Raw genomic sequence first — 14036 nt, forward strand, 5'->3', positions numbered from 1 at the left:
GGTTATGAATATGAACAGTAAGTTTTACTTGCCAAGGAAGATTAGATGTTTTTTTATACGCCCTCACGCTCAGATTAGTGGTTGGACTACTGAGAGCAAGACACATACTGTTGATTCCTTGAGTCTTTTATGAATGTTCTTGTAATGCATTTTTATTAAATTTATACCAGACATGCAAGATTATTAGTGGAGTAACATAAGATGCACAATGTAGAAATTAAAGACGTCGAGGGAGCAAGGGAGGGAATCCATCATCCGTCGCATGAAATGCACAAACAAATACTACTAGCTAGCTTGTGATCCGTGTCTTATCGCAGCAGCATATCAATGGTGTTAATCAGTCACTCATCATACGCAGCGTGTTCCTTCCGGACACACTCACATGAGTGAACGCCATTGGAACTCAAATGAACACAACTGCATGCGACTTTTTGGAGCTTTTTCCCTTTTATTCATAATTGTGCCACACGATCCACACACTTCCGTGCCATCCCACGACTGGATCTTGGCGTCACACACTAGCACGTCAACACGATGCACCCACATGCTACGGTTCCATGCAAAGCACTTTACCAAGTGATAAAATAAACCAGTACAACCTGCATGAAACACAGGAAACATACAACAGGTTTGATTATTTTGCTACTGCCAGTACTACAGCACGTTTCTTGTATGGTACGCACTCCTTCCTCCAGTGGAGAGGTGGCCGGCCCGGCCCGGACGAGAAGAGTGCATCCACCAACCAGTCATGGAGTAACATATACCCCAATCGCGTCCAGAAATTGGCCAGAGCGCCCAAAGAAGCCAACGATTTTACCGCCGTCAAGCACAGGGACGCGGAAAGGAGTACCGTTAACTCGGCCGTATGACCTGGGAGCCCCCTTCAAGGTGACAATTTTAAGAGATGTTATGACTTCGCTCCTCTGAAATGTACCTATTGTCCCGGAGATTTCCGTCACATAGTTCGTAGGGTCAAGAGTGATCTGCAAGAGATGGGATTCATCATCTCGTGTATGTAAGAGGTGTATACAAGTAACTGCAGCAGAAGTAGCAACCCTAGCCATTGGTTAAGATCTAGCTAGAATGCCCAGACCGAATGATAATCAAAAGCTGGCCCTGTATTGTATAGGTGAAAGATGAAAGGAGAAAGAAAAAAAAAACATTTTCACGCACCGTGTCGAGGGAGCTGCCGGTGCCACCCCATGTGTTCGAGGAGTGATTCTCACCCTTGCTCATCACTATAAGCCTTGCAAGTAATGTGACTAATGAGTTAGTTGTGGGATGAAGCATTACGAAATGAGTAAAGAGACTTGCCGGTAACGAGATTGAACTAGGTATGATGATACCGACGATCAAATCTCGGGCAAGTAACATACCGATGACAAAGGGAACAACGTATGTTGTTATGCGGTTTGACCGATAAAGATCTTCGTAGAAATATGTAGGAGCCGATATGAGCATCCAGGTTCTGCTGTTGATTATTGATCAGAGATGTGTCTCGGTCATGTCTACATAGTTCTCGAACCCGTAGGGTCCGCACGCTTAATGTTTGATGACGATTTGTATTATGAGTTATGTGATTTGATGACCGAAGTTTGTTCAGAGTCCCGAATGAGATAACGGACATGATGAGGAGTCTCGAAATTGTCGAGAGATAAAGATTCATATATTGGAAGGCTATATTCGAACATCGGAAAGGTTCCGAGTGATTCAGGTATTTTTCGTAGTACGGGGATTTATAGGAATTCACCGGGCCTTATTGGGCCATACGGGAAGGGAAAACTTTGGTTTTGGCACTCTAGCTTTTGACCACTTTGCTTATGCCACTCTAGAATTTGACATTTCACTTTTGCCACTCTTAGTTTTTGACAATACATCACAATTGCCATTCCATGGCAAAAGCAATAACTTTTCATTTCACTTTTGCTACTCTTAGATTTTGACAATTTATCACAATTGCCACTCTAAAATTATTGATTTTGCCACGGAATGGCAATTGTGTTATATTATCAAAAACTGAGAGTGGCAAAAGTGAAATGTCAAATTCTAAAGTAGCATAAGCAAAGTGGTCAAAAGCTAGAGTGGCAAAAATAAAGTTTTCCCACACGGAAAAAGAAGAGGCAGGCCAAGGGGAGGTGGCCCCCCCATGGGTCTGAATTGGACAAGGGGAAAGGGGCAGCGCCCCCCTTGCCCTTTCCTACTCCCTCTCTCTTTCCCTCTTTCCTTCTCTCCTACTCCGAAAAGGAAAGGGATTCCTACTAGGACTTGGAAGTCCTAGTAGGACTCCATACTCTTGGTGCGCCCCTAGGGGGGCGGCCTCTATCCCTCCCTCCTTGATATACGTGGGCTGGGGGCACCCCAAAGACACACCATGTTTTTCCTTAACCGTGTGCGGTGCCCCCCTCCACAGTTACACACCTCGATCATATCGTCGTAGTGCTTAGGCGAAGCCCTGCGCCGGTAACATCATCATCACCCTAGTCACGCTGTCGTGCTGACGGAACTCACCCTCGTCGTCAACTGGATCAAGAGCATGAGGAACGTCATCGAGCTGAACGTGTGCTGAACACGGAGGTGCCGTACGTTCGGTACTTGGATTGGTTGGATCGTAACATTCGACTACATCAACCGTGTTACTAAACGCTTTCGCTTTCGGTCTATGAGGGTACGTGGACAAATTATTCCATCTCGTTGCTATGCATCTCCTAGATAGATCTTGCGTGATCGTAGGATTTTTTTTTTGAATTACTATGTTCCCCAATAGTGGCATCCGAGCGAGGTCTATGCGTAGATGTTTTATGCACGAGTAGAACACAAAGAGTTGTGGGCGATAATAGTCATACTACTTAGCACCAACGTCTTACTTTGATTCGGCGGCATTGTTGGTTGAAGCGGTCCGGACCGACATTACATGATCGCGTTCATGAGACTGGTTCTACCGACGTGCTTTTGCACATAGGTGGCTGGCGGGTGTCTGTTTCTCCAACTTTATTTGAATCGAGTTTGACTACGGCCGGTCCATGTTGAAAGTTAAAACAACACACTTGACGAAAAATCGTTGTGGTTTTGATGCGTATGTAAGAACGGTTCTTGCTAGAAACCCGTAGCAGCCACGTAAAACTTGCAACACCAAAGTAGAGGACATCTAACTTATTTTTGCAGGGCTTGTTGTGATGTGATATGGTCAAGACATGACGTGATACATATTGTTGTAGGAGATGACCATGTTTTGTAACAGAGTTATTGGCAACTGGCAAGAGCCTTATGGTTGTTGCTTTATTGTATGAAATGCAATCGCCATATAATTGCTTTACTTTATTAGTAAGCGGTAGCGATAGTCGTAGAAGCAATAGTTAGCGAGACGACAACGATGCTACGATGAAGATCATGGTGTCAAGTCGGTGACGATGGAGATCATGACGGTGCTTTGGAGATGCAGATCAAAGGCACAAGATGATGATGGCCATATCATGTCACATATTTTGATTACATGTGATGTTCATCTTTTAATACATCTTATTTTGCTTAGTACGGCGGTAGCATTATAAGATGATCCCTCACTAAAAATTTCAAGGTATAAGTGTTCTCCCTGAGTATGCACCGTTGCGACATTTCGTCCTGTTGAGACACCACGTGATGATCGAGTGTGACAAGCTCTACGTTCACATACCACGGGTGCAAGACAGTTTTGCACGTGCGAAATACTAGGTTTAAACTTGACGAGCCTAGCATATGCTGATATGGCCTCGGAACACTGGAGACCGAAAGGTCGAACGTGAATCATATAGTAGATATGATCAACATAGAGATGTTCACCATTTAAAACTACTCCATCTCACGTGATGATCGGAGATGGTTTAGTTGATTTGGATCATGTGATCATGTAGATGACTTGAGAGATGTCTATCTAAGTGGGAGTTCTTAAGTAATATGATTAACTGAACTTTAATTTATCATGAACTTAGTCCTGATAGTATTTTGCAAATTATGTTGTAGATCAATAGCTCGCATTGTAGATTCCTATGTTTTTTTATATGTTCCTAGAGAATTATGTCCTTGATGCACCGCTAGGTGACAGACCTATTACAGGAGTTAGATGCAGACGTTATGAACGTTTGGCTAGCTTAATATGATGACTACTTGATAGTTTAGTGAACCATGCTTTACGGCTTAGAATTGAGACTTCAAAGACGTTTTGAACGTCATGGATCATATGAGATGTTTAGTAGTTGAAGTTAATATTTCAAGTAAATGCCCGAGTTGAGACATATGAAGTCTCGAACAAGTTCTATAGCTAAAAGATGAAGGAGAATAGCTCAAGTAGTGAGCATGTGTTCAGATTGTCTGGGTACTACAATCGCTTGAATCAAGTGGGCGTTAATCTTCCAGATAAGATAGTGATTGACAGAGTTCTCTAGTCACCATCACCAAGTTACTAGAACTTCATGATGAACTATAATATGCAAGGGATGACGAAAGAAATACCCGAGCTCTTCATGATGCTAAAATCAACGAAGGTAGAAATCAAGGGAAAACAGAAAATAAAGAAAATACGGGCACGACACATGCCCTTGGCCACAAAGTTTTCGTGTGCGTGTGTCCGTCGTGATCTGATGTGATCGATCATGTGGGAAAGTTTCAACAATTGGTATCAGAGCTAAGTCGATTTGAAGTCGTGATTGCTCCGGGGTGGCGACCTAACTAGCGCCTCGGGGCGGGGCGATATAGTCGTTGGTTGGTGTAGCGACGAGGAAGGGCGGGCCATGAAGTCGCTAGGTGGTGCAACGACAAGGAGGAACAAGCGATCGTCGATCGTTGGAGCGACAAGGAGGGAGACGACAGGTTGTCGTCGGGAAGACGGTGGAAGGATATCGTTGATGGGAGAGGTGGTGCCGAGGTGCGGTAATGGAGCTCGTCAAAATCGTCATCCGGGTGAGTAGGATGAGTCAAGATGTCATGCTTGTTTGCACGATCAGTCGTCTTTGCGTCTGTGAGTCGTTATCGTGTCCAAGTGCTTGTCTTGGTAATGATTCGTTGCAGCGGAAGTGGTGTGCACGGTGTTCCGTGAGTCATGTCCATGTCCTCGTGGAGCGTCCTGGTTATGGCCAGTGTGGGTTTGGTGTGATGCCGAAGGCGGACGATGGTAGGCGAAGCCATCGTAAACCGAGGAGGTGTGCGACCAGTGGAGAGTGGATCTATTGCAAGCAAGTATATTGACTATGGTGCGGACCGAGTGCAAGGCAGCGGCCAAGCATTGACGGTGGCACAACATGGCAGAGCAAGGAGGCGACTGCATGTTTCTAGACGGGTCATACTTAGTGTACGGATATGACAGTTGAAAATCAAGCTCGGCGTATAGTGGGACAGTGACCAGTTAAATTGTACGACGTGAAGATTGATGGTGTGTCCAACCTTGCACGTTGCACGCTTAGATGTGATTGTGTGGGCTGGTAGTCTGGATCATGTGTCGGTGTTTGGATCAACAAGCCATGAATCTCCAACGAGTCAAGATGAGAAAGAGCACGAGGAAGATGACAAGTTAAGATTAAGGGGAGATTGTTAGATAATTTTGTCCGTTGGATTAGATTAGGTAAGTTGAGTAGTAGCCAGTTTCGGTTACGGCTAGGAGTCCAAGTGTAGTCCGGTTTGGTTTAGTAGATGGTTGGTATAGACTAGCTGTCCGGCTAGGATTTGTATCCGGTGGTCTGGTCTGTGTGTATAGGTTTAGGAGATGTTTGAGTCCGTTAGGCATTGGTCGGCTACTTGCCTATATATATGCAGCACGTCATAGAAGATTGTATCGTGGAGGAAAACAGAAAATAAAAAAATACGGGCACGATACGTTCATCATCAGGAAGTGGTTTCATCTGATATACTATATCATCATCAGAAGAGCAACATACATTAGAGATACTGGCTATGCGGGTGGTAGTCATTACTCGACTACCGAGGCAGTTGTCAGTGAAAGCACACTTAATAAGTTTCCATGCTTTTTCGTCCCATATGTCATCGATTACAATGAGGTACTTGTATTTTTTATTGCGTTAGTTTACAAATCAACGAACATAACTAGGTCAATATATGTTTTGCCAAGTCAGCACCAAATTAATTAAAAGACGGTATTGCCAGCTCAACAAATTTATAAAAAAGATAAACATATGTAGTGCATAATTTGAAGATGCATATAAAACAAAAGGTAAGGCCTAATATCAGTGCCATTTAACAAAACCAAAATTAAACTTAGTTGGGACACGGTATTTACTAGCCGGCATTAGATGCTCTCCTGGAAAGAATAATGATAATCATTCTTCTTGATCAAGGGGATCATGGCGGCCTCCATGGGTTGGACCAGGAGGAGAGGTGTGTTTTCTTGTTGTGGCGGAGGAGTTGGTGGTGCTAGTGCTAATGGTAGAGCTGGAGAAACGGAGGAGGAGACGATGGTGGTGGTGCTTCTAATGATAGAGCTGCAGAAAATGAGCTGCTACAGCAGTCCATGTGCGTGAGTGACCCCTCCACCTTACTTGCATAATTCATGTCTTGCTGCGCTGTGACCCCAGAATGAGAATGCTGGCATGGCATCCGATGCTCTCTGCTCATGTAAAACTAGATCGGGTTCGCGCCGTGGCGCGAGGGTGCCGGTCAGAACGTTTAGACAAAACATGTAACAATTTGCCGGTAAGAGCCCAGGAATAGCATGTGTAGACAACCAATTGTATTAGAAGCAAAACATAATGGGACTGAAGATGACATCAGGTTATAAGACAGAATCAAGCTCGGTGCTTTCATACGACCAAGATAAAACACAGGACCATACATTACTTTTTACGACAAAGAGATAGGAATTAAAATCTGAAATCTATACATGCCTTGTTCAGAACAAAGTGAAAATAGCAACATACCACCAAGTGGTACCTTCCACTACAAAGACAACAACGGGAATCTAAAGGCAGATATCGAGGTTGGAACAAGCAAACCATCAAACAATTATAACGACGAATTAAGAGTAATCGTCACAGGAGACTTGCTGCCCAGACATGTCTTGTGATGGTAAATTACAGGGGCAGCTTTAGAGCTTGCAACATGAGGGCAAAAAATGTGGGAATAGGGAATCACCATTAGATAGTCATCATCCTGTAGAGGGAAGTTAAGGATAAAATAATTGTTTTATGAAAGGATATGCAGGCAAGAGTACTGTTGCTGTAAAACTACTGAAACTACTCCATAGAATTTACAGAATTAAGATGATCTCCTGGAGTAGTTCAAGCAATACTGGAGTAGTTCAAGATACTGAATCTTGGTGCAGCACTAAGCATGAGATACAATACTCCAAAAAAATTAACACAATCAAGAAAATATAAAAGCAAGTTAACAATCTAACAAGGCAAGTTTCTGTACTGCACCAAGTCAAAATCTACTGCAATATTTAAGCTACTGAATATTACAAAACAGTGAAGTGAAGTTCCATTTTAAGCTACTGCAATCTTTCTCTTAAATCTACTCATGCATCTGTGGAACTTAGCAGTACTCATTTAAGAATGGAGTAAATTAACTTGGCAATATGCAAACTTTGAGTTAGTTGACTTGGCATTATATTGAAATTCCACTACAGTCTTTAAACTACTATAACCAGTCGGAAATCTACTGGAAACCCCTCAAAGAAGTTCATCTTTTGTACTGAGTACCTTGCGGATGGCGTCGCAACCGGCGAGGACCTCCTCGATGTGCGTGCACTTCATCGCCGGCTTATTCTTGTCATCCTCGTTGGCTTCCTCGAGCTTGGTCTTGGCCTTGTTGGCGGCACCGGGCTTGGACTTGGGCTCCAACTTCCACTTGTGATCAAAGCTGACATCATTGGGGGGAGACAAGCTCCGCCTCCCACTTGAGAGCCCAGCCCCGTGCGGCTTCTCCTCGGCCGTCCACTTCACCTTGCAGCCCCCCGGGGAGGCGGCGGCGTAGGTGTACTTGCGGTGAGCCGGTTGTGCGCCTTGGTGCGAAGGTGCCGGTCCAAACGTAGTAATTAAGCAGGTAATAGTCAAGTTAGTAGGAAGGTTTGAGAAACTGTTTACATGTAAAAAATCAAAGTAACCATCCATGATAGATGAGTTTACTATATCACAAATAGCAAAATAAACCCAATGCAAGGTAAGCAAGGCATAGTCAATCCACAAGATAATTGATTTGCATGGTCACGACAAAAGCAGGAAGAGAATTGGCAGTGAACTGGACACATAAACGATTAATTTCACAAGGGAATGAAATATACCAGCACATGGGTGTTACATGACTAAACTGAAAAAACAGGGGCAACAGTAGCAGCGCCTAGCAGAACAGCTGAGCAGCTGCAGGCAAGGCAACCAGCAGCGGCGCAGCAGCCAGCGGCAGCAGCAGACGGACGCGGCAAGAATAACCGCAGAGCGAGCAAGTTCTCGATAGGTCATCATGGTCGTGTAGTTGTAATCTACAACGACAAACCCATACAATTGCTGCAGGTATCTAATTACCTGGAAAGCAGCACCCTCATAAGCAATCAACAATGCCAAAATAGAGCACGTGATCCAAAAATATATACATACATAATACATACATACCCGCACCTAAACTCCAAAGGGCCATAATACGACCTATCTACATAAGAAGCTAGAAACCCCAAGAGCAGAACAACCTCAAACATTTGTGCTAGATCCATGAATAAATGAAAGCTCGCCCATGCCGTCTGAAGCTGTCACACACCAACAGTATGAAAGATAAAACATTTAGCCTTTGGAAAATGGATTATTACATGGGTGAAATTAATTACTAACAACTACAAACATGTTATATTTATTAGTATATTCAAGGTAAGTAATTTAGTGAGCCAATATCCTACAAAAACTTAGGAATTAACATCATCCTAAATTTTTACTTAGTTTCTTTAACATTAACTAAAGATTCCTCATAATTCGAAGCAGCTGTATCTATTCTAAAAAGTGTCAAATTAGGAGCAGTCTTGCTAATTACCGGAGCAAGGCATGGAAGTAGCAAACAAACATATGACAGATGAAATTATGAACACTGCTGATTAAATAAAATCGGCACGAAATGATGCAAACTTTGTTCCACTCGAATTTAATCAAGCGGTCAGCTTGGTAAGCTACCAACAAGATCTTGAATTTAAATACCTATATAATATTTTATCATTTAGAATTTGGTTGAATGGAATCATGGCAACATGTTTTTGTGTGGAGGACTGCAGTTGGTGTATACATTCCTGGAAGCATATTTTCTTTTCATATACAAACAACCTTTAGTATCCAAACCAGAACAAAAAAAAATTATGGTTGACTTGGTTCGTATGATCATTCGCAGTAGCTCCACAACACGAACCAATCATCATAAAACATCGACCAATTCTTAGATATACTTATCTAATATACCTACAAGGCTAAAAAAGACACTATAATGTAAATTTTGATGTAACACCACCATTTAGACAAAATGATTGGCCTCACTGAAGATAGTGAATCCCTCAGGCCAACATGTGAGATAAAGAAAATCTTATAAATCATGGTGCAAGTGTGTTGTCCGCAAAAAAATATTCAGATGGTCTAAGCATGTCCTATAGGATGAGGCACTATCCTATCAAAACCACCAAGCGACAACATTATCGCACACAACCAATGCCATCTAAATCTAAAGTGAAAACTATCCAAGACATGAAGCCATGTACTTCACTATTCATGGTTGCAAAGTAACACCACTCCCACTCCCACAAACAGAGTAAAATCACATCAGCCAAAAGAGAAAACAGTAGGGGGAGAATAGGAGATCTCACCTTGTCGAATGGTTACAGAACTTTTGGTCAAATTGCAAAGGCAAGAAAGCATGGTCCTCACCACTCAAGGATGCACTGGAGATGCAAATCATGCTTGCAGCTTGTAACCTGTGACAATTCAAAACAAAACAAAAACAGAACAGATTCAACTTCAGACACGTCTACCACTGAATCGAAAGATTTCCATTGCCAATCACCATTATATCCGCAAGACAAAGGTATCTACCGTGCAGGACTCACTGTCACAGAAGGCCTCAAGACAGATGCTGCAGGCGTGGTCATAGGCGTCGTACACACTGCCCCTCCACGAAGTTGCCGCCGATGAGAGCTTCTCCATCCCTCCAGCCCCCAGCCCTCCTCCCTCAAATGGGACCTACCGGCTACCGGAGATGGTCGCCGTCGTCCGCTGGACCTTGGCGGATCTGACGGGAAGGGGAGGGGACGGCCAGGATCCGGTCGTCGCCGCGGGCGTCAGCGGTGAGGCTGCCGCTTGCCTCCTTCCGGCCGCCTTCTGGTGCCTGCGAGATGTGAGTCCAAAGCCCATAGAATGCAAAGCTCAGAAACAAACAGATCAAGAGAAAGAAAAGGCCAAGCGAGATCTAGCATGTTGCTGGCAGGTGGTGTACCTCCAGGACGGTGGTAGTCTACGCAAACTGGAGCGGCCTATCCACGGCGGTGAACAGATCCTCGTGCCCTGACCTGGAGCGCGACAAGGAGCACCAGGAGCCACTCTTTAAGGCTGAGTGGCACGATGCCAAACACCTGCGCGAGGAACGGCACGTAGAGGATGAGGAAGTGCAGCCCGAATGACACCGACATGGCCAGGAGCAGCCACGGGTTGACCCACGAAGGCATCCTTAGCAAGCTCGTGTCCCTTGAGAGGACGTTGAGCGAGTTGAACATCTCGATCGCCACGAGCATGGACAGTGAGAGCGTCATTGCCTTCACTTTGCGGACCTGGAAGTGGTCGCAGGGGTTGTCATCGAAGGTGAAAGTTTTAGCACGAGCAATGAAGGGCGCAGCTGTGAAGTTGTCCCAGCTAGAGCACTGGCCGCAGTTCGAGGGCTGTGATAACTGACAAGTGTGGCCATCTCCAGTGAGATCAATGCCCATGAAAGATCCGTGGGTGTACCAGATGACCAAACGGTTGTAACCCCATGTAAAGGCCAATGACCTGCAAGTTATGTGATTGGTGAGAATTATAATCTCGAGAAGAAAGGCAGAGATGCCTAAAACAGATCAAACAGATATGTGGTGATCATTTACCAGGTAACAGAACAAAATCCAAGGAGTAATCAATGAGTCATCGCTCCTCCTTGGTGGTTTCTTCATGATGTCCTTGTCAGGCGGATTGAAACCCAAAGCAGTTGCAGAGGGGCCATCGGTGACGAGATTTACCCATATAAATTGAACAGGTATCAACCCCTCAGGAATACTCAAAGCAGAGGTAAGGAAGATTGAAGCAACTTCACCAATGTTTGAGGAAATCATGTATATATCTGCAGCAGTGAAGCAAGGGCCTTCAGAATACTCAAGGAATAGAAGGTTTTCCACCAGCTGGATGTGAAGTATGAAAGCAGACACAATCACGCAATCATGCTCGATTCAGGAACATCATTTTTAGCAAGCCATATAGAACAAGCACAAATACGCAAGCAACCACAAAACTGTCAATGAGAAGTGAGAAAAAGGCTCTCAGTGCACAAACCTTATGAAAGCTTTCATGTTATTGTAAATAGATCTTCCTTCACCAACTGCGGCAACTATGGTACTGAAATTGTCGTCAGCTAGTACCATGTCAGAAGCCTCTTTGGCAACCTGAAAAAATAAAGATTAGATTAGTCCAAAAATATTAAGCTAAATAAAAGCATGGTTTTGCAAATATCACTCTTTTCTTAGAACCTCCCAGTAATGTTCTACAATCTGAACAAAAAAATAATCTTGTTTTGCTGGTTCAAACAGTGTTATCTGGTTAGCATGAAAGCAGTAACAGATGAGGGGACAAGGGCTGGCAATCAATACAATTCATAGGTTTCTGAAGTACAAAGGTTGGAAGAGAAACAACAAGACTTTTGAGAAATCAATAGTTTTTGTCAGGAAAACGAGTGGAAGAGGTGATTTTAAAGCAGAAGACCATGAAGACTCTAAAGTGCAACATGATGAATGATTCAGGCACGCTAGTAGGGTGATGGTGGTACCTGGTTTTCTGTTAATTCTGCAACAGTCCATTCAGTCTAGTATTTGTGATCCGTTTAGATATGAGTTCAGAGCAGCGATGAGTTCAATATAAATGTATGTTATCATTTGTATATGCAAATCCTATTGGAGTCCTAAAAAGGAGTGAAATCATTGTGAGCTGAGAGAATGGACAAAAACAAATTTAAAAATTATTTCTTGCACAAGTCTATTTGCATATGATTTTTAATTTGGACATAAATAAAGGAAGCCACTTGGCATGATATTTTTAACTGAACTAAATGTCCAATGCTATGTCAACAATTAAATCTGGGATTGACCAAAATCATCGGATTACTGAAATTATATTTGTACCTGAGAACTCAACTATCTATAGAAAATATGAGAGAACCTAAAAGGACCATCTGACCAAATTTTGTCGTACGACAGAGTCTACCATGCCACAACGATGTGCATTCTACTTTGACACTATTTTTTCTTTCTCTCACTGAAACGTGCAACTAAAAATACCAAACCAGGGTTTACAATCGAAGACAAGATTGCATTATGGTACTTGAGGAGAAACCAATACAACTACTCAGGTGTTGGTGCGGTAGTGTTTTATGCACGAGACCATCTATAGAAGCTAATGAAATTATGCAATACAAAGCATGTGGAGGCACATGGATAGTTCCCATCAGGTCTCTCCTATATGTTGAGATGTTGAAAAACATATAGGTGCATGAAAACTGTTTCACACAACTGAAATGCCAATGGATGACTGATTGAATCTAGGGGTGAAATAAAAGCTGCGTACCCTCAAGAATTGAATGGTAAAGTAATTAGCATGGCAAAGAAACAATTTACAGGACAAGATAATTTCTGCAGCTCACAGGCATATATAACCGCAAATAAAGCTAAACTGTGCTCAGTATTTACCTCAGGGGGCTTCACACGGATCCTAAAATTACATCTCAATCTCAAGAATATCCTATATCAAAATTTATAGCAAGTAACCTGCGCAAGCAAGCAAGTTTAATAAATATGAGAGGGTTCTCCACCGTGAGTTTATTACCATATCAGGAAGTTCATGTCTAGAGCTATGGAATCACAAACGACCAGAGATATAACGTCGTGCGGAAGCAGCATGGGCAAGCTTACATTGACTGCTCAGTGTTTCTAATGTTCAGAGATGAGGCGTCCAAATCCGGATTGGGCATCGTTATTATCTCGGCCTGCACAAAATCATTTAAAATGTATGAGCAAGATAAAGCACCCCGGGTTTAAGCAAGCTAAGAACCAAATAATCTATTTTTTTGCTAAGAACATAGGGGTATAAAATTAGAATAGCAGGATGAAATGACATCTCAATCAATAACTTATACTAAGTAAAAGAGTAAATAATTTTCGCTTGTGTTTTAATTTCCATCCATGAGTCATTGACATCAAATTATTTTCTCTGTTCCTTTGCGTGAGACTGCACCTACATATCCAAATCAGATTCCTACATGAGCTTTCTTAGGTACATAACTGAACAAAGATAATGCTTCCACTGTTAGTGTTGTAAGTAAATCCTGACTGGATGATGGCATTTATGCCATTGTTCAGATGTCAGTTAATCACAAGGGTTGATAGAATAAAATCCATTATCGCTGCAGCAGCCGATACAATCGATTTATAACATAGAACGGATGGAGCAAGCAAATAACGGCCATCAAAATACACATATGCATACATCACAGCCACGAGTAACAAACGAATGTTTCTACCCAACAATTGTGAAGGTCTCTTGACATTGTAGTTACCCTTTTAATACATAAAACAACTGGTCCCATCTGTTCATAGGCACCTATCCAGAGAGATACGTATTTCATTCTCAGAAAATAGATGCACATGATCATTTGTCGTTGAGTACTTTTATTGCAGAGAATTATAAACCAGAAAAAATGTGCACTTTCGAAACCACATAATCTGTTCAGGGCAATCTGACTTTTAATGACCTGATGTAATATATCCAGATGTAGCCCAGAGAGAAAGAGAGCAGATCGAG

At 42.9% G+C, this 14036-nt stretch overlaps 1 pseudogene; it reads right to left on the reverse strand.

Annotated features, from left to right (window-relative positions):
- Nucleotides 1-6785: 6785 nt before the first annotated feature.
- LOC119314654 overlaps nt 6786-14036 on the reverse strand; it is an 8899-nt pseudogene continuing 1648 nt past the window's right edge.

Source organism: Triticum dicoccoides, chromosome 1B, assembly GCF_002162155.2.
Source record: "Triticum dicoccoides isolate Atlit2015 ecotype Zavitan chromosome 1B, WEW_v2.0, whole genome shotgun sequence".
NCBI classification, from domain to species: domain Eukaryota; kingdom Viridiplantae; phylum Streptophyta; class Magnoliopsida; order Poales; family Poaceae; genus Triticum; species Triticum dicoccoides.